The sequence below is a fragment of the Dermatophagoides pteronyssinus genome, unplaced genomic scaffold (assembly GCF_027571235.1).
Source record: "Dermatophagoides pteronyssinus isolate colony J.1.1.1.1 unplaced genomic scaffold, Derpt_VIB-CSIC_2022.12 sq0005, whole genome shotgun sequence".
In the NCBI taxonomy this organism is placed as follows: domain Eukaryota; kingdom Metazoa; phylum Arthropoda; class Arachnida; order Sarcoptiformes; family Pyroglyphidae; genus Dermatophagoides; species Dermatophagoides pteronyssinus.
In genome coordinates, this window is record NW_027461529.1 from 2882784 (window position 1) to 2908555 (window position 25772).

General features: G+C 28.0%; 1 protein-coding gene across 2 annotated transcripts in view; it reads left to right on the forward strand.

Annotated features, from left to right (window-relative positions):
• The first annotated feature begins 669 nt into the window (after positions 1-669).
• The window catches only part of LOC113794668 (uncharacterized), an 84144-nt gene continuing 59041 nt past the window's right edge, over positions 670-25772 (forward strand). The window contains exons 1-2 of one of the 2 annotated variants that reach the window (XM_075820124.1): positions 670-1101; positions 20570-20647. The gene's annotated coding sequence lies outside the window, so the exon portion shown is untranslated. Of the gene's footprint in view, positions 1102-8824; positions 8976-20569; positions 20648-25772 lie in introns of those variants that run through there. The other variant, XM_075820123.1, reaches the window with a different exon arrangement.

Here is a 25772-nt window from a genome sequence, read left to right on the forward strand (position 1 = left end):
TATTTTCTTTTTCTTTTGGTAGTAGTGGTAAGAATAACGGTGGTAGTGGTTAGGGATCTTTGAAGGATTCACAATTCGGTCGAATTTCCTTGTTTATATCCAAAAGAAACAGAAGAAGAAACAGAAGAAGAAATAGAAAATATTTACTGCTAGCTCTCTTTTTTTTCGAATAAAAAAAATTTTGTTTCCTACATAATTCTATACTACTACCTTGGACAAGTTTGAGGATTTCCTCTCTATTTCTTTGTTCAATCATCATCATCATCATCATTATCAAATAGGATTCAGTGTGATTTTGTCTTCCATACTGATCACATCTATATATGTTACTGTAAGATTTTTTTTGTTTCGAAAATTCAACAACAACATAATGACCAATGGCCGGTGAATTTTATTTTCAACTAAGTTAAAGCTAAAAAATTTCGTCCATCATCCTTGTCATTTTGTCAATATTAATTAATTAAAGAAGAAAATCCTTAATTGGAATTCAGACACGTGTAAAAAATTTTGTCTGTCTCTTGATTGATGTTTGTGTTTTTCTTTGTGTTTGTGTCAATCAATTCTGATTGATTGATTGAAAGTTTGCAAGTTGTCAATGGTTATGTAAATCTTTTCTAATTGATTTATCAATCAAAAATCATCATCAACAATCAACAACAACAACAATCAAAAAGTAATAATAATAATTATTATTCAAATCTGTCATGTCAAATGAATAATTGATTTGACTGAATTTGGATTTTTATGTGTCCAAAAATTATTCATCCATCACTTGTGTGTGTGTGTGTGTGTGTGAATGTTTGTTTGTTTTGTTTGTTTTTGTTTGATTAATTTGTTTCACGAAAAAATCAATTTGTAAACAGCAACAACAACAACAACAACAATTTGCATCCATAATTAAAAAAGAAAATTACGTTTTTTTGTTTCAATGAATGTGTTTCTCTGTTCGTCTGTTTGTGTTTGTTTGTTTACCTGGATTAATTGATTTTTGTTTCTGTTTTTTTTTGTCAATCAACAAGTGTTGTTGTTTCTTTGTTGTTTCTCCGGTGTGTTTCTCAATTTTTTTGATTTTTTTTCATCTTCTTCGAAAACAATTTTCAGGTAAGCAAAGAATTTTGTTTTTTCGGACTCGAATCAAATCAAAAATCAAAAGTGTCACTTTTTTTTTTGGTTCTCGAATTTTTTATGACCAACAAAAAAGCCAAACTGTCCTTATCATTTTCGGTCGTCATTTTTTTGATTACCGTCTTGATGATGATGATGACCATTATTATAATGATGATGGTAATTAATAATGAAAAAAAGGGATAATGTTTTTTTTGTTCCTGATCATCATTAAAATTAATTATTTTGCCTTGTTTTTTTCTGGTTATTTCATATAGAAAATAAACTTTTTTTTCGTCATTTTCGTCATTAATGATTCAATTTAAATCATGTTTTTTAAATTTCATTTTTCAATATTTTTTTTTTTTAAATAATATTAACGTAACACACTTGAAAAAAAATATAATTTTTGGAAATTTTCCGGAAAATTTTTTTCTGGTGAATTTCTGGGGAATTTTCTTTGTTGATTTCTTTATTTTCTTTGATGATAATGGTGTGAATAATTTTGAATTCATAATCATCATTATTATTTGACAATATATACGGAAGGGTTATTGTCCAATCTGTCTGGTTGTTGTTGTTTTTTTAACCAAAACTGTATAATTAAGGGTTGTTTTGAAAATTGAAAAAAAAGATGACAACAACAACAAACAGCAAACAACAACAACATTAAGACATTTTTTCATTTAAAATAATGATGATGATGATTAGGTAAATCCTTTTTTTACAAAATGACAAGCTTGTTGTTTCGGGAATATTTTTCTGTGAAAAAAAGCAAAAACAAATCGCCAAATGAGATATTTGAAGGATGTGAAACAAAACAAAAAAAACGAATAATAGCAACAACAACAGCAAAATCAATGTCATATGATGATGTTATGTCATGTTTTTCTTCTTCTCTCAGTGTGGATAGATATCCAGGAATTGTAGAAATTTGAAAAAAAATTTTCTTTAAGAAATTTTTTCTTGGGTTAAAATATATGACACCCATGACATATGTTTTTTTTAAGTTAATGGAAAAAATCATATCGGTTTTTGATTTTTGATTTTCCTGATTCTTTCCTCAGTGGAGAAACTTAATGAATGAATGAAAAACTGAATGAAATGTTAATGTAAAAATAAATTCAAGCAGAAAAAAAAACCTTAAAATGTCACCAAAAAAAATGTTTTCTTACCTTTTTTTCCCCCTTATAATTTATCCATGTTTGACATTTGCTGTGTGTGTGTGTGTGTGTCATTCCTGTTCAAAGATGATGATCCTGATTGACGACGATAATCTTTAGGTCATCATCATCATCATTGAAATTTAGCAAGAAAAAATTTTCTGATGGCGACATTTTTTTCAGTTAAAAGGAAGGATAAGAAGAAGTCTTCTTTGCAGAAAAAAGCAAATTGCAATCACCCTTTTAAAGATGATAATTTGTTGTTGTTGTTGTTTGATTGATTTTTAATTATCCAAAACAACAACAACAAGCAGCAACAGTATTTCCTTGATTAAATTTCAATCAGATCAATCAATACAATCATTATTATATAGTGTTTTTTTGTTTATAAAAAACCAAAGTAATTATCATTATTAATCATCATCATCATCATTGTTAGGCCTATTTTTTTGATGATAAATGATGATGATGATGGTGGTGATGGGAAACAAAATCAAACATCAAACATTAATCTAATCCACAAATGTTGATTTAATATCACAGAAAGTCAAAATAAACAGATTTTCCTTCTCTCTCTCTGTCTCTATGTTTTCAGTTATGCAAAGTTTTTTTTTCATTAATCAAATTCACTCTCATTTTGATTTTGAAAACCCAAAATGAAAATCGAAAAAAAAATTCCCAATCAATTCAATGAAAAATTAGCAATGATGATGGTTCGTTTACTTTACTTTACTTTTTTCATTTATTTCAATTCTTTCTGGCAGCATCATCATTTGTTTGTTTGTTTGTTTGTTTGTCAGTTAGAGTTAGTTGGGCGCCATACGATATATAAAAAAATCAACATTTTGATAATAAAAAACCAAGAGAGAGAGTGATATTTGCTTCAAGGCATCATCATCATCAAAATCAACCAATTTTCATTCATTCAGTTCAGTTTACAGTTTAGCTTAGTTTTGATGAATTTAAATTGATTTTATTCGATTTCATCACCATTGATTGATTTGGTTTGGTTTTATTTGCATTTTGGAATTTCACAATTTTCCTGAATTTTCCAGGAATCGGTTAACCAAACCATCATTGATTTTTTTTCATTGATTTTTGACTTGAAAATTGTTTTGTTTTTGATTTTTTTTTATCGTTGAAACAAATGATGATGATGATGATGATAATTACAATACTCATTAACATTATCATTATCATCATAATGATAATGATTATTATTTAAAATGAACTGAACTGTATCGAAATCGATAATCGACTTCTTGAATAGAAAAAAATAATTCACAAAGTACGTTACACACAAATCATTAACACATTAAACAAACCCGGTAATGATCACATGCATACATGCATTGTGTATCCGGTTAATGTTTTTTTTCATTTTCTTATCAAACATATACCATATATATGAATAGAGCAAGCAAATGAATTCAAAAACAATCATCATTTTCATCAATTTTCGATAACCAGTTTCGTTTTTGGATGTTTTTTTTTGTTTTGTTTTGAAGAACATTCTTTTTTCAACATGACCATTCAACCAAATCAAATCAAAGAAAATCAAGAAAAGAAAAAAAAACTTATTCTGACCATCAATGAAAACAGAAAAAAAAGTTTCTATTCAATTTTCTTGAATTCAAAACAAAAAAAAAACATTATCCGTTACTGGAATTTTCAAAAAAAAACTTTTTGAAGAAAAAAAAAACCAATTTACAATCAACCATTTTTTTTTGATTGACCTGAAATTTTTTTTTCATTTCTTGCTACTTTCCAGGAATGTTTCCGATTGATTGATCATTTTAATTTCATTTCCAAAAAAAAAAAAAAAAAAATGTTTTTGTAAATTTTCTTGGTCATCATCATCATCTGGAGACAATTCGATCTTCAATAAACAACAACAACAGCTTGCGTAGCAATGCAGAAGAAATGTGAATATTTAGAGTAAAAAAAAATGTTTTTTCTCGCAAATTCAGTCATGCGAATATAATAATAGCGACGACGACGACGACTATGAAAATCGAATCATCATCATCATTATCATCTTGAAATGAACTTGAAGATACAGAACAGAAAAAAATCTATTTTATTCTCGTTTCATTTCATGTATAGCTTGCGCAACAATAACCAAAAAAATGATGATGATGATGAGAAAAAAAACTACCTAGCCTAGCCAAGCAAGTGAAATTTTTTTTTATTAAATCAAAAAAAAAAAAAATAAGGAAGAATTTTCTGATGAAAATTGAATGAGAAAAAAAATAAAAACTACAGGTAAATTATATTATAATGTCATCCAAATGTTTGGTTGTTTGGTTGTTTCTCTTCCACATTATCATCATCATCATCATTTTGAATGTCGATTTCGTTTCGTTTTTTTTGATTTGTAAAATGATTTTTTTCTGTTGTTGTTGTTGTTATTGTTATTCGGCATACTCCACCCCACTAATTCTATGTTTTATTATCGGAATACGCAAAAAAAAAAAAAATCCTCCTGAAATGATGAAACAAACGAAACTGAACGACCAACCAAACAAGAAATGTTGAAAATCATAATAATGATGATGATGATGACAAACGAAACGAAATCGAGAAATTCTTCTTTCCACAAGTCAATGTTTTTCAGTTTTTCAAACCTAGGTTATTATTAATATTTTTTTTCATCCTTTGCATCCTCAGTATGTTTTTTTCACATCATTTTTTTCTGTATCGTTTGTTTGTTTCGAAAAAATTTCAATTTGAATTCAATCACAATTCTTTTTCATCGTTCATTTTTCCCCTCTTTCAATGTCCATTTCATCAAAGTTGATATCATCATCATAATCATCAACTTTCAATGTTAATGATAATGATCATTATCGTTAGGAAAAAAAAGAAAAGAGCGAGAGTTTTTCTTCTTCTTCTTCTTCTGCTAAATGAGAAAATAATATCACCCTATCGTTAAAAAAAATCACATGACCAGCCAAACAAACCGATAAAACCGATAGGCGTTGTTAATACCGTTTTTATCATTATTTTGACGAGAAAGAAAAACGAATGAATTTAGATGAGTCATTCACAAACAGCGAAACTAATCATTTTTTAATGATTAGTTGATGGTGGTAGTGTTGGTAGTAGAATTGAAATTGATTTTGTCAATCAAAAAAAAAAAAAAAAAAATTCAAAAATCAAATGAAACTAACCAAGAAAATAGCACTTGCTACGGATCGATTGCAGACTATGTTATTATCTTCACACATACAGAGAGAAAAAAAGTGTCATTCTAATTCACCAGGAAAACATTGCCACGCACACCTTGCGTATCAACAGCAACTATCGCGCAAGCTGTAATTCAAAAATTTCGGCTAGTTGATGGTATCATATTATTAAAATAAATTAAATTTTCCGGCTATCCGGATGTCACAAACAATAACGATGATGATGATGATTTGGATGACCAAATTTTGTTTTTGTTTTTCCAAAAAATTTCTCTGGTAGCTAGAAAAAATTACGCCCACTGCTACTACGATGTTACGATATGAGAAAAAAAAATTCACATCATATTCGATCTGCGCATACTGAACAGAAAATTATTTGTCAAATATTGATGTCAGTGTGCGCAGATCAGTCAATCAGATTCATTAGGTCAGCAATTCCCAAAACAAAACAAAACAGAAAATCTTAATTGTTTTCGTTCTCATTTTTTTTATTATTATTGTTCGAATGGAAAATCTTCTTCAAAAGATTTTTTCTTCCCTTAACTTTGGTCATCTTTATTGTTTTTTAAAAGTTTTGATGTTGTAGTCGGGTCGCCATCATTATTTTCCATCATCAACATCCATTTTGGTTGGCCAATATTTCTCCCTCACTCTCTCAATCTATATTCATTTCGTCGTGAGATTTGGCCTTAGGCTTCTTTTTTTTTCTTTTTTGTTTGATCGTGACTTTCACGCGTTTCTTAATGATCAACGAACTAAGAAAATAAAACTTGGACGGAAAAGTTGAATTACTACCACCACCACCACCACTATTGCCACTACCACCACTTGTTGTGTTTAAATAGACAACCAGAAAAAAAAGGATATTTTAGATTGATTGACTGGGGATATTATCTTCTTTCAGCAACGAAAAAAAAAGTAACCAAACTAACCATCCATATATTGCATTCCACGATTTTGTTTTTTTGCAAAGAAGAAAAAAAAAGATTTATTTCCATTTAAAATGAAAATTTTATTAGCCAAAAATCATCATCATCATCAAAGATTTTCTCCCAATCTTGCTTTTGTTGTTGTTGATCGTTTTTTTTTTTTTTTTTTTTTTTTTTGGTTGATGGTAAAATCTATTGTTGGCTGGCTGGCTGAATGGTTGATCGGTCGGTCGGTCGGTCGGTTGGTGTGTGTATGTCACGACAAGAAAAACCAAAAAAATTGAATTGAAGAAGATATTTTGGCATTTTTTCATTGAAATTTCATAGTTTTTCTTCTGCCTGGCTTGGTCTGGCTTGACTTGTGAATGTAATGAAATTCTATCGATGTGAAATGTGTGTTTGGATGTTTGTTTGGAAGAAAAAAAATATTGTCCCCATAATTTTGGGTCAAATTATTCAAACCTAACCTAATTGAAATCTGAATAATCACAGGCATAATCACCCAACCTAACCTTCCCCTTATTATCAAATGTAATTAGTGTTTATAATTCGAATATTAAGAAGACGAAAAAAAATCGATTTTTCATCGAAAAGGATATTGGATTTTTAATATACCTGTCTTCTGCTTCATTATTGCACACATCTGATTCCAACTCTATACTCCGGTATCATAATTAAATTATCTTTTTTTTCGATTTAATTAATTTTGGGTTTCAAAAAAAAAATCGATATCGATATCCTGATTGATAATCAAAGAATCTATCTATGTATGACACGTGTAAATTATCAACAACAACAACAACAAGCAAGAAAGAAAATAGCTTTCTTTTAAATTATTAACACGATTTTGTTGATGTTATAGATTTATTCAAACATCTGCTTATTATTATTTAAGGATTTTCGTTTCGTTTAGTTGTTGTTGTTGATGGTGATTGATGGATCGATTTTCAACTGAAGAGGGGATAATAACGATGATGATTTTTGTTTGTTTTTTTTCATCAAAAAACCACAAACCATTATCATCATCATCTGTTCATCATCATCAGCATTATTTGTTTGATGATTTTCACCTGTTTTTTTTCCTCTCTGTTTCATCATCATCATGATGTTTCGATAATCAATCGGGCGCCATAATCTTTGTTGAACAACAACAACAACAAGAGATAATTTCAATCAAATTTTTCGAAAAACATTTCGAAACAACAAAACATACGATATGATCCAAGTGAAAAAAAATAACATTTCCACATTGACATTTGAATTGACGAAGAACCGGATTTACAACAACAAACTTTGAAACTTTAAAACTTCAACAATGAAAAAAAAAAATCAAAGAAATTTTCTTTTTCTCGATCGATTCACATTCACACACACACAATGATGATGATTACATCTTTGAATATTTTCTTTTGGCCATCATTTTATTTTCTCGAAGACTTTTTGTTTGGATTCGATTGAATGAATCGAATAATTGATTGGTATATAAGACATATACACAGAGACGAAGCAAATTTGAAAAAATGTTTTTTGAATCTAAGCCAACATTTTTTTTTTTCTTTAAATTACGGTTTTGGTCCGGTTTTTTGTTGAAAAAAAATATTCATTTTGGTTACGTTTGAATGATGATGATTGTCAACCAGAAAAATCTCTCTATGTGTGTGTGTAACCGGTTAGGTTAGGTTGACAGTTTTTTTTGCAAACAACAACAACAGCCTAGATATTTTCATTTCTGTTCTGTTGTTTTCATTTATCATAATGTCATGTCATTTATGAATTTTTTTTTCTTAAATCATCCATTTGAAAAACATACAGGTAACAGGTAACAAAATTGTTCAATTTCTGACCTGAGATTCAATCAATCTCTCTCTCTCTCTCTCCGCGATACGCATGCATTCATATATAGATTAAAGACAACAACAAAAAAAATAACCCGTTGTTATCCTTGGTTACAGGTGACATTTGAAAAAAAATGTCTCAATTATTGTAAATGTCAAAAAAAAAAGTTGAAAATCCTAAAAAATCAACAATTATTGAACCTCAACGATCACAAAATCTAATGGAATAATTATCAAACAGAAACTTAACAAACAAAAAAAACAAAACCTGATCCTGATTTCGATGATGATCAAATCAAAATCGGATCTTTACCAAAACAAATGGTTGATGATGATAATGGATGATCTATATGATCAGTGATCCAAATAAAATTAAAAAAAAGAAAGAAGTCATTCTTTTTCCTTGGCAAATGATAATGATTTTTTTTGTTGTGTTTGTGTTTGAAATGTCAGAAATGTATTTTTTTTTCTGGTTCTGGTTTGGCTAACATTATTATCCTAGATTCTTGTTTTGCTTGTGTTTTTTCTCTGTTGAATACATCATCTAATGTATTTTTACTCTTTTTATCCAAATCTAGATGATTCTATTAATATATGTGTTGACGACTTACTGTAATATGATTGACTGATTGTTTGATCCATCATCAATAGTGTTTTTTTTTCATCTTTATCCAATAGTGTTTGTGTGTGTGTGTGTTTAAGTGTTAAAAAAATATTTGTGGTAAAGTTTCATCAACAAATAAGTGTTAATATCCGGTAAGTGTTGTTTTCTTTTTGTGCAAGATTCAATTTTTTGTTCACCCATTCTTTTCCCGATTAATTGGTGGGTTCTTTCTTCATTTTCTTCGCAAAAAAGCAGGATCGTAGGTGGATCAGGTTTCGTTTTTTTAACGTTTCGTTTTTCACATTCTTAGGGTTAACGTTGATGTTGTTGTTGCGCCCAAACAATCTTTCTTTCTTTTTTCTCTCGCATTGTGTAGGTAGATTGATTTGACAAAATATTTTGATAATCAAAAAACGAACGAAACGAAACAAAATTGATGAGGGTTAAATGAAAATTCATTTCATTTACAGGGTGTCTAAAATTGTGGAATTTTTTATTTTTTTAATTGAAAAATTAACTGGAAAAAAAACGCAAATTTTTATGGGTGAAAAAAATGTTCGCCTTTAACATCCATTGCTTAAGAATGTTTATGATCATCATCATCATCGTTGATTTTCTTCGGTTAACTAACCTAACCTAACTGATGATAATGATGATAATGACATGGATGGATAGATGTTTCGGTTCTTTATATAACTTGTATTTGAAAAAAGAGAGAAAAAAAAATCAAATTTGACAATTTGATTTACAATCTTCCTCTCTGTGTGTGTGTTCACTGTTGGTCATCACGAGTTTTTTTTATTTATTTTGGAAATTAAATAAAATCATGATCATCATCCATGGTTAATGATGATTATCCATTGATGATTTGACTTTGTTGAAAATTGATTTTTTTGCTTCGAAAATTTTCGCTTATTTTCTCTCGATTTTGATTTACTTTTGTTTTTCTTATTCGTCATTCAGTTAATTCAGTTGAAACGGATTGAAGAAGAAGAAAATTGATTGATTATAAACCATGAATCACGGTAAAAACGATGCAAAAAAAAGTTGTGTAAATAATAGGAAAAAATTGGCCAAAATAGGTGTGGTAGTTTCAACAACAACAACAACAACACGATTGTTGTTGTCGTTTTTTGTTGTTGTTGTTGTTGAAAACACCCTCCTCTTTCATTTAACGATTATTCAACAACAACAGCATCATTTGTTGACACCTTGAAACAAAAAACTAAAGTAGAAAAATTTCCTTAAATCGATTATGATGATTTTTTCTAAGAATAATTTTCTCTCTCACTCTCTATCTCTCACTATCTCTTGTGTGATAAACAAAAGTTGAGGTCATGGTCAATCTAGAAAAAATCATTTCGATGATTATCATAATCATCATCATCATCATCATCATTATGATTATGAATGGATAATTTACATATATTTGACAGGTGTATTATCTATCTTTCAGAAAAAATTGAATAATGAAAAATTTAAAATCCTCAAAACAGAAACATAAATCCAATATGATGAAGATGAACAGAAAAAAGATGCTCATCACCATAATGTTTGAATATTTAATTTTATTATGTAACTTATATAAAGCAGCAGGTAAAAGGTGAAAAAAAAGGATTATCTTAATCAATATTTTATTTTGTCACGTATTTTATGAATTGTGGTTTCACAATGATATAACAATGATGATGATGATGATGATAAAGATTATGCAAATTTCTTCTTATTTTTACGTAATTATAATTTCAATCACATAATAATAATCAAAGCAAAGTAAATCCCATTCATAAATGTAATGTCAATTTGAAAAAAATCATGATCGATTGTCTGTGTGTGTGTGTGTCAAATGAAAAATTTTTATCAATTTTTTTTCTGAAAAATTTAAATCAGAACAAATGAAAAGAAGAAGATATTTTTGCATCGGTCACTCGGTTGGTCAATCATTTTTCCACTATTTCTACTTTCATGATCATCATCATCATCATTATCATGATGATCGTCAGAAGATGATTGTTGATCTTCTTCTGCTGTTGTTGTTGTTGTTTTGATTGTCAAGATTTTTTTTTCGATCAAAAAAATCATCGAATTCCATCATCATTTTGCAGATGTTTTGTTTGTTTGTTTTTTTCTCGAAAAAAAAATTTCATCATTTCGATGATGATGATGATGGTCAATCAGGTTTTTTGATTTTGATTTTGATTTTCGTTGCAAACAAAAAAATCAAAAAAATTTAATTTCAATAAAGTAAAAAAGATTTCCAAAGAAAATTGATAATTTTTTTTCATTTTATAATCTTCGTGAGCATGTTTCTTGGGAGTTTTCATTTTCATTTTCGAGGACAAAATCGTGTGCTGCTGGCTGGCTGCCGATGATGATGATGATGGCGCCCACCAATACATTACATTCCAAAAAACAGAAAAAAATAGACGAAAACATTACAATCAATATACGAAGATATACGATAATTATTAAAATCGAAAAAACAATAAAGATGATGATCAGGCCAATAATTTTGTTGTTGTTGTTGTTGTTTTAGAATGTAGGTAGCAAATTTTCATTTTGATTGTTGTTGTTGTTTGATTTGTTGTTGTTGTTGTTGTTTCTCTTGTTGTTGTTGTTGTTGTTTCGGTTGTAAATCAGTGATAAATTTATTTATTTATATGTATGTCGTTCCATAATGAATACGAAGAAATTCCTACTACAATTTTTACATTTACAACATTACATTACACAGTACACAGTGCTGTATGCTGTGTAAATGTGACAAATTAATTATCTTCTAGGCGTCATATAACAACAACAACAACAACAACATTTTCGCCTGTTCCATTTGGAACATACATTCATTTTCTCGCTGTTGTCTAGGATGGCCATATACAACAACAGCAGCCAGAAAAATATTATTGGAAAAAACAAAAAGCTAATAGAACCAGCCAAGAAAAAAAATGTAATATTTTTCTGCTTTTTTGCAGTTTCCGTGTTTCATAATAATAATAATTTCTCGTTTCAGTTTCAGTTTCGATTATGATTATTATTATGATTATCATCGTTATCGTTATGATTACTAGGTTCCAAAAGAAATTCAATGATTTTTCTCTGTTTGGTTCGCCAATAAAAGTTTCAATGAAATTTTCTGTGTTTATAGCCAGCCAAATGAATGTTTTTCGACTTTTTTTGACTTTTCGGAATCGCTTTACACTGCATTCGCTGGCTTTCTTTTTTTTTGTCAAATCCCGAAAAGCGAAAAAACCAAGAAAATAACCGACCAACCAACCAACCAAACTCACTCACACACAACACACATATATGACGATAATATTTATGAATTTATGCAAATTAGCAATATTAAAATGATATTATTATTATTATTATTGTACGACATGAATGAATGAACACCTTAGATTTTCGTTATCGTTATTTATTTCGTTATTTATTATTACATATAATAATAATAATAATAATGTTTCGTAACAAAACAAAAAAAAATAATTCATTGTTTGTAATGAATATCATAATTATTACGTCGTTTATGAATTGTACATTTTGCTATTGTTATCACTCATTTTCAAGCGTTCCATTTGGATCGTTTATTTTTTGGCCAGTCGATCGACCAGGTTAATCTAATCTAATTTTTGTTGTTCGTTGTTCGTCGAGATTTGAAAACCCAGGAAAAGAAGGAAAAAAAATGACCATTTTGAAGCAATGAAATGATTCGGTTATGATTTGATTTTGTTATCCGTGTCTGTGTCTGTCTGTGTGTCTGCTTATTTGATTAAACGTTCAATTTTCAAGATTTTTTCAGATTTATTTTCACTGTGAAAATTGAATTTTTACAACCAAATTCAATTTGTAATTTTCAAATGTAATAAATAATAATTTTCGTTTTAGAAATAAACAGACTTTATCGTTTTTTTTTTTGTTTGTAAAATTCTGTTTATTATTCTCTGTGTTTTATTTGTGGAATTTTAAATTCATATTTGTGTAGATATAGTGTTTCATATTTTTGGTTTTGTTTCAAATCAATTCTTATCATAAAGTAACAGAATTTTTCTATAGAATGAAAAAAATGAAATTGAAAAATTATTTCAATGTTTTTGCTGACATTGCTTTCCCTCTCCGAAAGAGAATTTCCATTAAAATGAATGAAAATTTATCAATTTTTTTTTGAAAAAAATGGACAGAATATGGAATTTAGGTCAACATTGAAGATGATTCTTTGTAATCATTTTTTTTATTATTAAAATGTAAGTTTTTTCTCTCTTTTGCAAAAAAACATTTAAATTCATTCACAAAAGCTTGGTCAGCAAAATTCTGGATGAAAAATATTTACCCAGAACTTTTGTTTATTTTATCTTCAAGAATCAATCGACTTGAATTATGATCATTTTTTTCTATTTTTAAAAAACTGAATGAATAATTTATTGTTTTTGGTTTTTTTTTTCACTAGAATTCAAAAAATTTTCCATCCGTTTTTTCCCATTGGTTGTTCATCATTGAAAATTCTAGAGATTTTTGATGATCAAGTAGAAAAAGACAAAAAAAAAGTTAACATTTTTCATCATTAATATGTCTAGTTCGTTTGTTTCGTTTTACTTTACATTCACAAAATTCCCTTGATTTTTTTTCATTAGTTTTATAACAACAACAGCAACAACAAATTATTTTGTTTCACAATGATCATCATCATCATACCTGATCATCATACATAATGAGATGTACGTACGTTTTATCTATGTGTGTGTGTGTAGTGTGTTTGTTTGTGCGTCGGATATCCATATAAATTTGTATTGAAAGCAACGAACGAAAGGAAAATGAAAACATTTTGGAAATAAACAGGAAAAAAATCTTGTAAATTTTTGTTTTTTTCTATTATCACATAAATGGTTCGTCTGTGTGTCTGTGTATGTATATGGTGTGTATATAGTGTGTGTTGAACTTGGAAGTGATGATGATGATGAGATTGAATTTAATCAAGAATGGAATGCAATATTGAAAAAAGACTAAACAAAACAGAGAAAAATGAATGAATGATAATGATGATGATGGCAACAACAAAAAAAAATAGCCATTAATATTAACACGTTGTTGTACATTTAGGATAACTTAGTTTTATTGAATAACGTTGCGTGTACAATATGATTTGATTTTTGTAGGGCCTATTCACATTGTTTGTCATTGTTACTGTTGAAATAAATTCATTTTTATCAAGTCAAAATGAAAGTAATTTAATTTAATTTCAATCTTTGTTTGTTTTGTTTCGCTTTGCTCTGTTCCGCATCATATTAATCAAATCAAAAAAAAAAAATCGAATCGAATCGATTGAATTTCATTGATGTCAAGGTTTTTTTCTTCCTTGATTTGTTTGTTTGATTATAATGAAAAAATGAAATGGAAAAACTTGCCATTTTTTCATTCATTCATTTGTATCATTTCAATGTCATTTTGTTTTGTTTGTTTTTTTCACTGAAAAAATCATATTGACACAAATTCTCTCTCTCTCTCTCTCTCTCTCTCTCTCTCTCTCTCTCTCTTGATTACTTTTCTTATGATTTGATTACGATGATGATGATGATGATGGCCACCATATAATTTTTTTTTTTGTTGTTTTCATTTGAATTCAATTGTCAATCGAACAACAACAAAACAATCGATGGATTTTTTTTTTTGAATCGGAAACAAGAGAATGAAAGGGGAAAAAAATTGACGAAATTGAAACGAACTTTATGATTTGTTGTCAGTCAGTTCTTTGTTGAAATTTTCTTTCTTTCTTCCTTTTCTAGACAATAATTTCGATAATAATGGTCGAAGAAACAGGAAGAAGAAAAATTTGAATCAAATTAAATTGATTACAGTGATTATTATGTTTGTTTGTTTGATTTATTGAAACTTTGAATTTTTTAAAATTTTAAAAATTCAAAATCTTTGATTTGAAAATCATTGAATTATAATCAATTTTTGTTTTTGTTCTGAATAATTTTTTCAAAAAAAAAATTGAATATGAAATTAATAATATTAAAGCCATGTTTTCTAGCAAATCAATCGATCGATCGATCGATTAAGTGATTGATTGATTGATTGATTCGATAAAAACCAGATAGATGAAAATGGGTTTGGGCTTGTTGTAGTTTTAGGGTTTCTAGGTTATCAAGGATATTTATTCATTTATTTGGCGATAATCAAATCCGATAAATCAAAAATCAATAAGTAATTCGACCTGAACAATTTTGAACTTGAAAATCCGACCAAAACATATATTACTTATTGTCTTTTGGTGAAAAAATGTAAATTTTTGGTTTTCGATTCCCTTCATTCAACTAATCAACCACAAAAACAAAACAAAGCAAAAAAAAACAAGCCAATTTGGGTTATCGATCGAATCATCAATGTACATTTAATCATTACTTTGCGATTGAATAACATTAAAATATTCATAATGATAATGATGATGATGATAATCATTTTTGACACACAGACAGACTAGGTTAGTGGTGGTGGTGGTGGTGGTTTATCTTTACTATTTATAATGATAATAAGTTTGAATACAAATGAAATATTTTTTATAAAAAACAAAGCAAGAGAATGATGTTTTTGAAAGAAGAAGAAGACGAAACGAATTTGATGTTAATTATGATGATGATGATGATACGGCTAATTCATCATTCAGGCTCATCCATTCATTCATTCATTTTTTGATCGGGGATAAATTTTCTTTCGAAGAATAAATTATTATCGGTGTTAACAGGGGAACGAAAGGAAGAATTTTTTTTTTCGTTTCGTAAGCCGGCCGGGATTTATCATGATTTTTTTCGTTCGTTCGTTTTGGCCAAGCGAATTAAGGTTAATTTTTTTTTGGGGGAAAATTTCTACTTTCCGAATTTATGGTTGTTACTGTTGTCTACTTTCACTCATCACATCAATAATTTTTTTTTGTTCATTGCGTGGGGACTAGGATGCTTTTGAAGGTCAATCGAGAAATTTGATTTGTTTCCATGTGAAATATGCAAATTTTTTTCTATAATATTTCCAAAAAAAGAAGAAGAAAAATTTCACAAATTTTGTTACATATCGTTGTTTTTGTTTAACAATTATCTGCGAAATTGTAATATAATCCCTCTAAAAAAACTAAAAACTAAAATGATATTCGCACACAAACAAAATGATGATGATCATAATTCATCATGTGATGATGATTATGATGAAAAAAACATTGTATACAATTTACATATTGAATATATGAATGATCCATCCATCCATCTATCATTGTTTGTTGTTGGATCCATATTGTTTTGTTTTAATCATGTGATCATTCATTTTGCTTTAACAACAAAAAAAAAGACAATACATTTTTGATGATGAAAATATTCATATTCATTACTTGTAGATTTTGTTTTTTCATTGAAACAAAAAAGATAATGAATGAATGAATCGAAATGAACAAAAAAAACTTTGAAACTAAAAATGTTTCAAATTGGAAAAAATCCTTTCCATTTGCCTCATCCATTTCCATGTCTGTTTGGTTGATAATAAAGAAAAAATTTTAATTTTTTTTTTTGGCTGTTGAAAAAACATTTGCATATTGTTGTTTTCATTGTTTAGCCGATTTGTTTGTTTGTCAAAACAAACGAAAAATTCAATTTCATTTTTGTAAAAAAAAATTGAAAAATCGAAATGAAATGAACAAAATTACAGTTCCAATTTGAAAATGAAAAAAAGAAAAGGATGCACACACACAACATGAATCCAATTTGTTCGTTTCTTCATTCGTTTTCTTTGATTACAAAATTTTCAGCCTGATCATGTTTTTTTTGTTTTTCTCTGGTTTTTGTTTTCTTAACGAAAAACAAAGTTAGTTATTTGGTTGATGACAAGTGAAATGATGATCAACAACAAATCTCAACGACACTGAATGAAAGATGAAACAAAAAAAAAACTTATGTGAATGGCCCACCACCAACAGCTTACATAGCATCCATCATATTTTTTTTTTTCGTTTTTCAATTGATTTTCTTGAACATAACGACAATGATAAATGATGATGGTTCCGTAGGTAACCATATTGAGAGAGAGATTTTTCATTTCTTAAAAATCTCATTATCAAAAAAAAAAATTGTTGGATTGGACAAAATGGTCAAATAAATAAGCAAATTGAAGCAATTGTGTCACACACACACACACACGAAACACACAGACAGACCAATCGATAATGTAAATTTTCAAATGAATTTTTTAGTAGAAATTTTTCAAACAGAAAAAAAATCGTGCACAAATCATCATTGTTCGTCTAAGATTGTGAAATTTTCTTCTCCAACATTCAACATTCAACATTCATGATTTTTTTTCTGTTCATAATGATCATCAAATGTTCAATTCTTTTTTTGTTCATCTGGATTTTGTTCATTTGGCTCAAAATATCTATATATTTCATTTTTTTTTGTAGTTTTGCATACAAATTGACCAACATAACATGATAATCATAATTATTATGATTATGATGATATTCATTTTCTCCTTTCTCCTTTCTTTGATTTATTCACATTATTGGAAATATGAATTTTGTCGATGATTATAATCGTTCATAAAATGTGTACCGTTTTCTGTTGCTGTTGTTGTTGTTATAATAAAAATATTGGTTACGAAATTGAAATTTTGCCAAACAACAACAATGAAAAAAAAGAACAATGAAAATGAAAAAAAATATACATAATTCAAACAGAAAAAAGCCAAATATCAAAACCAATAATCATCGTAATAAGAAATCGTTTTTTGTTTGTTTGCTGGAAACATTTCCTTAACAGGATTTTTTTTCCCGAAAAAAACAACAACAAATCTTAGTAGCCAAGAAAGTTTCCAGAAACAAAATTTTTAAAGGAAAAAAATTGATAATTTTCGAACAAAAAAAATGTAGCTAAAATGACGATGATGTGATGACCACATTGTACAAAATGATGTGATGATGAACGGGAAAACAAAAAAATATCTGATATTAACAACAGGTACCACACCTATGTTGTATAACGCAAAAAACAACAACAACAACAAAACACTTCTGTGAAATGTTTTCATCATCATCATTGAATTCCATAATTTTCCCTATTCATTCATTCATTCAACACATTTCATATTCATATTTTTTTTGTTTTTCTCGACAAGTTTCCAGAAATGTTGATGATGAAAACTTTTACTTTTTTTTGCACTAATTTTCTTTACTTTTTTTTTGTTCTCGTAATCATCACAGTTTAGGAGCCATTCATAAACAACAAATACATTTTTACAAGTTTATTAAGAGATTTTGCATTTGTATTTTTCCAATCTTTTTACCATTCTTTTAGTTCAGGATTTTGTTCATTTCCGAATTTTTGAAAAACAAAAATCCAATACGAATGATGATGATGATGTTAATGTTATGCTACAAAAAAGAAAGAAAAACCTTTCGCTAATTATGAAATTGATAATGATGATGATGATAATGATGTAAATCATCATCAGGTTTTTCATTTATTCATTTATTCATTTATTTAGTTTTTCTGTTTTTGTATTATTGAGATGTTTCAATGGATGATTTTTGTACGTGTTTTGTTTCTCTTAATACCTGCGCGTGTTTTTTGTGTTTTTTCTGTGGCTGCATATCATTAGCAAATATGAAATTTAAAACCACGTTTTCTCATTTTCTTGCTCATTGTTTTCTTGTTGGTTTCTAATTTCCTGGATATTTCCAAATAGAAGATTTTAGATTATTTATAGCCAAAAAGAAATCGATTGATTTGATTGATTTGATTCGATTCGAAGAATCAATAAAAATTTTCATAACATAAAATAACCAATCTATCTATCTAACGAAATAACGACAATCAAAGATGCTAAAATGATGATAATAAAGATGATGATGATGATGATGATAGAACAAAAGACAAAAACAAAACTGAACGAAGAAACAACTGAATTTCCAACATTACTCAACAGACAAAAGAAGGACAATGAAAGATTGAAGAAGAAAAAAAAATCTTATTGTAATTTTCACAAATACTTAATGTATCGAATCATCATCATCATCATCATCATCATAACCATATAGCCATAGATATGATATCTTTTCTTATTTTTATTATTATGATGATGATACTGCTGCTTCTTTTCTTTTCTTTTCTTTTCATTCATTCAAGTTTGATCGTTCAAGTAATCAATAGTCGTCGTCGTCATCGATACGGTTATATGGCCGTTATTGGCCATATTTTTTTTTCTTTCCTATGTTATCAATTCAAACAACAAACAACAACATTCGACTATTTTGACCAATCGAACTCTCTCTATTCATTCATTCATTCTATTCAATCAATGATGATGATGATGATAATGGTGAATTTGGTTTTTTTCTCCTGACAATGGCACTACACATTGCACGATTGTTGTTGTTGTTGTTGATAATAATGTTCATGATGATGATGATGATGATGGAAACAATCTAGACATCCATGTTGTTGCCGCATCACTCTATCTATCTATCTTGGCAATTTTTTTTACAGTGGTGGTTTTTTTGGTTAGTTTCAATTCATTTTTTTGTTGAAAAAATAAAGTTTACATTTACGTCATTGAATCATTGAAAAAATCGATAGCCATCATCATTTTGGACATGAACAAAAACTGGCCCCAGAAGTCACGAAAAAATCGTTAAATTTCCATCTTGATCATCACTCTGACCACCACATTACCACTACCCAAACAAGTAATGATTATTATGATGATGATAACATGGTTCAATCACACACACAAAGATACATGAAAATAAGAAAAAAAGAGTGGTGGGTGGAAATAGTAGCGAAATATTAAAAAAGGGGAAAAAATAAATTCATTTTTTTATTTAGTTTCTAAAATAATAATAATAATTTTCAATCAATGATGATGATGATGATAATGTAAATAGTTTTTCTTCGTCATCGTTTGGCTGCCATCATTATCATCGTCATCATTATGATGATGGATGATAACCGATGCAAATGATTGGAAGCGAATGGGAAAACAAATGAATGAAAGCCAAGAGATTTTTTGACAATTTTTTCTCATTAAACAGTTGACAAAACGGAAGCAAATTTGTCAAAAAATTTTTAATTTCAAATTTTCTATTATCACTTTTGGCAAATGGTCACTTTCAAAAAATGGTCAATTTGAAGATGAAAGGTTTGTGGAAAATTGAAAAAGAAATTTTCAATTTTTTTTCATTTCAGCCATCAATTTCAATCAACATTGAATATCGGATAATGATTCAGGATGATGATGATGACGTTAAAATCATTGTTGATTTTGAAAGGCCAAAATAATAAACGAATGAAAAATAAGAAGCTACTTGAATTTCTTTATTTCCATTTTTGCTTTGGCTATTGATCAATGATTGATTGATTGATTGATCGATTATGTTGGCTTTTTTGCTTTTGTTGTTAGTTTCGTTTCTCTCTCTCTATCTCTCTCTCGATCATCATCATCATCATTATTATTTCGAATTGGTCGTTATTTACAATTCAATATTGATTGGCTTGATTGTTAGGAAAGAAAAAAGATTGTTGTTGTTGTTGTTGTTGCTCGAATCAATAAAATGATCGATAAGATCTGGAAGCTCTGAAGGGTCATTTACTTTTTTGGAATGAATTCTTTTTTGTCGAAATCGACGAAAAGAAATTTGAATCGACTTTTTTCTGGTTAAAAAAATGTATCAATTTTTTTTAATTTTAAATTTTTTTCTATTTTTTTTCTACAGTGATTCTCTGTGTTTGCTCTTCACATCACATATTTCCATTCATTCATCTCGTATAATAATGATTACAGCGGCATCAAGGTAATGTAAAACCGTTTATTTTCAAAACTTTTCTTTTTTCAAATCATACAAAAAAATGATGCGTAGGCATGATTGATATCGAATATCGATTGATATTCAATTCGTTTGTTAAGGCTTTTTTCTTTTGAATTTAAATAATGATAATCGTCATTCATTCATTCATTCATAAATAACGGAACTAATTATCAAATCAAATCTAATTATCAGTTATTTTGTTGAAGTAGAAAAAAAAAGATGAACAGGAAAAATAGGGAAAATTTACAGGAAATTTTATCCTTTCTTTCTTCTCAACTTTCCATCATCATTTTTACAGTATCTCTATGTCATTATCATTTATTTGATTAGGATTTTTTTTAAAATTTCTTCTTCTTTTCTTCTTCGTCTTCAAAATGATTAACGATCATCATTGATTGTCAATGAAAGTGAAAAAAATGAATAACATTTTTATAATGACGATGATAATGGTTAGCTAACTGATTACAAAAATTGTTTCTTTGTCGTTGTTGTAGTTGTCGTTAATGTTAATGATCATCATTAATTTAATTTAATTTAATTTTTTGTAACGGCTTTTATGAATGGGTGAATAAGATTTGTGAAAGGGAAAAAGCTATCTTACAAAAATCAATTCATACCAACAAAAAAACACACATACATCCAAAAAACGATCAATGTTCACATTTAGAATGAATGAATGAATGAAAATAACATTCACTTCACTTAACTAACAAATAACTAACACTAATGAACTAACAAATGACAAACGAGAGAGGGAGAGAGAGAGAGAGAAATGACATCCATCATTTGATACAACAACAAATGATATGGACATGGTCATTTTGTCAATTATTATTATACAAGAGAAAAAATGTTTCAATACACAAATTATTTATTGATTGAATATTTTCATTCAATCAATGAATGGAATGAAATGAAATGAAATGTTTCTCTGCATGTATTTTTTGCAAATAGGGCCCTAATGCACTATAGTTTATTCATTCATTCATTCATTCGTTTATATTCAAATTTTTTCACCATTATTATTTGATTATTATTTGATTATTTGAAACACATATGGTCATAATATTCAATAACAACAACAACAAGCAAATGAAAATGAAAATGAAAATGAAAAAAAAACATATACACGAGGCATGAATGAATCCTTTTTGGAACAAAATTTTCTGTTGTTGTCTGAACTTGTTTTGGCTAATATTGTATGCATAGAAATTGAATGTTCCATTCCATACAACAACAATAACAACAATGGATATTGTCATAGGTCATCCATTGATGATGAATTTTTTTTTCGTTTTGTTTTGTTTGTTATAAACATATATCTAATAACCATATCCTGGATTCAATTTCAATAATGATGATATGATGATGATGATGATGATATAATGTAGGATTTTTTGAATATTCAATTTTTAAAAATTCTTTCGACATTTTTTCTGTTGTTGTTGTTGTTATTTTGAATATTTTTTAATCTAATTATAATGTTTTTTTTATAATGAAAAAAAATTAAAATTAAATTAATGAATCCATTATCATTCAACACTTTTGAACAACAAATAACAACAACAACAATAATAATGATAATGTTGTTGTTGTTGTTTTTCAATTCATTCATTCATTGTAACGCCAACACGTGATTTGTTCGTTTGTTTCGAAAAAAAAGCACGTTTCGTTCTTCAACATGAAGAAAATCTTTACATCATTAACCTTATTATCATCATTATTTTCATTATGATTGAATTCTTTACCACACAGATGATAATAGTCACAGAAAATTTGAGCGAATCAAAAATATTTTGAGCGAAAATTGAGTAAAATTTAGGTCATTTTTGAAAAAGAAGAAAATTCTTAATCAATAAAAAAAATCCCGAAAAAAAACATTAACAATATGTTCAAAAGGCGTTTTTTATTTGTTTGTTTGTCAATTTTTTTTTAATTTGAATCTTAATTTGAATATTTTTTTCTTTCTTTCTTTCTGTGTTTTCTCTTTATTCTCTTTATGCGTGTTTAGCATTGTCATCATCATCACCATTATCATAATCATCATTGTCAAACATTGAAAAATATAATGAATTTGAATAATAATAATAAGGTACACAGACACACACAGAACATAATCATTTGATCCATTTTTCTGTGGTGGTTTTTTTCAGGTTAATTTCAGTGATTTTCATTTTCATTTTTTTTGTTTTGTTTGACTGAATGCAATTTCCCAAAATAAAACCATAAACTAAGGGTGCGGAAACAATATTCCTTTCTTGGTTTTTTGGTTTTTTTTGTCATAGAATTTTCATCATCGTCGTCGAGGTTTTATTATGTAAATTACCTATTGGGTTAATGATGACAGAATTTTTTTCTTTTCCTGGAATCCAAAACAACAACAAAAATTATTCTTTGAATAACAAAAAAAAAAAAGATAATAATGACGCCTTTTCTGTCATCAGGTATACCTGAAGTTTTGTTCAGGTTTAGATTTGGTTAGGGTTTTTTTTCTCGGATATTCTGCTTTTTCAAAGTAAAAAATTCATTTTCACTATTTCTGCTTGCAAATTTCATTTTTTAAAAAACAGCCGGCAAATTCTGTCAAATATCGATTTCAAGCAGATAATGATGGACACCCACACACAAAAAAAAACTTGAAAATTGAAAAAATTGATACTTGAATAAAACATCATCATCATCATAATCATTCATTTTTATCATTTTTGTCCTGTTCCAATTGGAACAAGCATACACATTCTATTTTGTTTTTTTTAGTTTTTTTTATTTTGTTTCATTTTTTTTCAAGTTTGGGTTGACTGATTGTCGCCTACTTTTTTATCTTGAAATTTTGTTATTTTTCTCAAGAAAAAACAAAAAACCATTACCCGAAACTGAAAACAAAAAATTTCCCCCTCCTTCTCCACTCGTCTCTGCCACCTTTATTTTTCGTTCCAAAAAAAGAACAGTCATGGCAAAAAACAAAACGAAAAATGGTTAAAATCAAATAATACTGGTTGAAAAAAGAAATGAAATGAAAAGTGAGTAAGTGAAATAAATATCCAAAAAAAAAAAAACAAAAAAAGTTCCAAGTGGAACACAAATGATGATGATGAAAACAAACAAACAAACAATAACAAATGTGAACAGACCCATTTGTTTTCATTTTTATTATTATAAATTTTCATCATTTGGCTGTCGTCTTTTCCTGGTTGTTCATTGGATTCACTGGTTTCATCGGCATTATCATCATGGCCATATGTAATACATTAGGCCATTGAATTGAATGAAAAAAAACTACCATACAGGGTGTATATAGTGGTGGTGGTAGTAGTATTAAGTTTTTTTATTGGAAAAATCGTAAAACTAAACACCAATCATCATTATCATTATCAACAAAATGTATGAACAATATTGATGATGATGGAAAAATGAATTGAATTGTTTTCAATAAAGAAAATTTCTCGGGAATTTTTTTTTCTATTTTATTGATGATTGCTCGGGAAATTACCTTAAATTGGTAAATCTCAATTGGTCGAATTCATAGATAGTTTTGAAAATTGCATTAACATTGAGAGAACGGGAAAAAAAAGTTTGCATTTTAACAATTCATTCATCCATCCATCAATTTATCTACCCAGAAAAAACACACAGACACAGTTATAGAATGTAAAAGTAGAATTCAATTTCATTGGAATTTTTTCGCTTTTTCGTTTCGTTTGTTTCACAAGTTGATGTAAAATGGAGACAAAAAAAGCAAAAAAAAATCAATGTTTTTTCCCATTTTCTGGGTGCTTCGAATGTTGAATGTTGAATTGAATTCTTAAAAAACATCATTGAATTTATGAATGGTTGGTTGGATAATCGAAGAGAGAGAGAGAGAAAGATAGATAACTAGCTCAATAAACAAACATATAAATGGTTGAATGATTATCATCGTAAGTTTGAAAAATGCATTGGGCTATTCCATTTTTTTCAATTCATTTTTCAATTTAAAATTTGAAAAATCCATTTGCAAAAAAAAAAATATTCCAAGTTTCAAAAATTTTTTTTCTATATCTACCTAAATATACAAAGTCATTTGGGTCATTTTAGGAAAAAAATGGATGCTTGTTGCAAAGAATGTCATTTTTAATTGGCAAGAAGAACATTGTCATTTTTTTGACATTGGCGCCCAACAACAACAAAATATGTTTCTTTCACATCTGGAAGGTAAAAAGAAAACAGAAATCACTGTGTGTATGTGTGTGGCTTATGTTGTTAAGAAAACATTTTCTTTTTTCAACTAATTTAACTTGATTTTACTTTACTTCACTTCACTCATCATCATCATTATTTGCACACATCATATTGTCATCAAGATGATGATGCGGCCCTTTTATTCATTGTCATTCGGCTTTTCATTTCAATTTCTTCCCCAGTCTCTCTCTCTCTCTCTCTCTCTCTCTCTCTGTGTGTGTGGGAGGGTGGATGTTAAAAAATAACTGAAAATGATGACAACCAACAAAATACAATGTGTAGGTGACAACCAACCAAACAAACGAAAATAAATAAAAAAAAACAAACAGCAGCATCATTTGTAAGTGACAAAATATAGTGCACAAGAGAGAGAGAGAGAGAGAAATTATTTTCCGAAAGATTATTATCATCATCATCATCATGATGAATATTACGCATTGAAATTTGTAAAAAAAAACAAAAATTGTCAAACAGAATTTTTTATTATAATGAAAAAGTGTCATAGGTCGTCATCGTTGTTGTTTTTCCTATTTAAAATGTTGATGGTGGTGGATGATATATGTGAAAAGCCCTGAAGAAAATTGAATTTTTTTTTTGAATCTTCATATCGCTGATTATGTCGTTGTCGTTGTCGTTGATGATGATGATGAAATGCGTTTAGCGTAAATGTTACTGATAAGAATTTTTTTGGGAACAACAACAGAAAAAATGTTCAAAAAAAAATTTCAGGGTTCACATTCAGTGTATACAGTGTGTGTATTTGACACCAATCATCCATCATTTCTGGTTATGTTGATGATGATGATGATTATGTTTTTTATTTTCATTTTTTTTGGCAAAAAAATGAGAGAATTTTATTAAAATATTTCCCGTTGTTGTTGTTGTTTTGTTG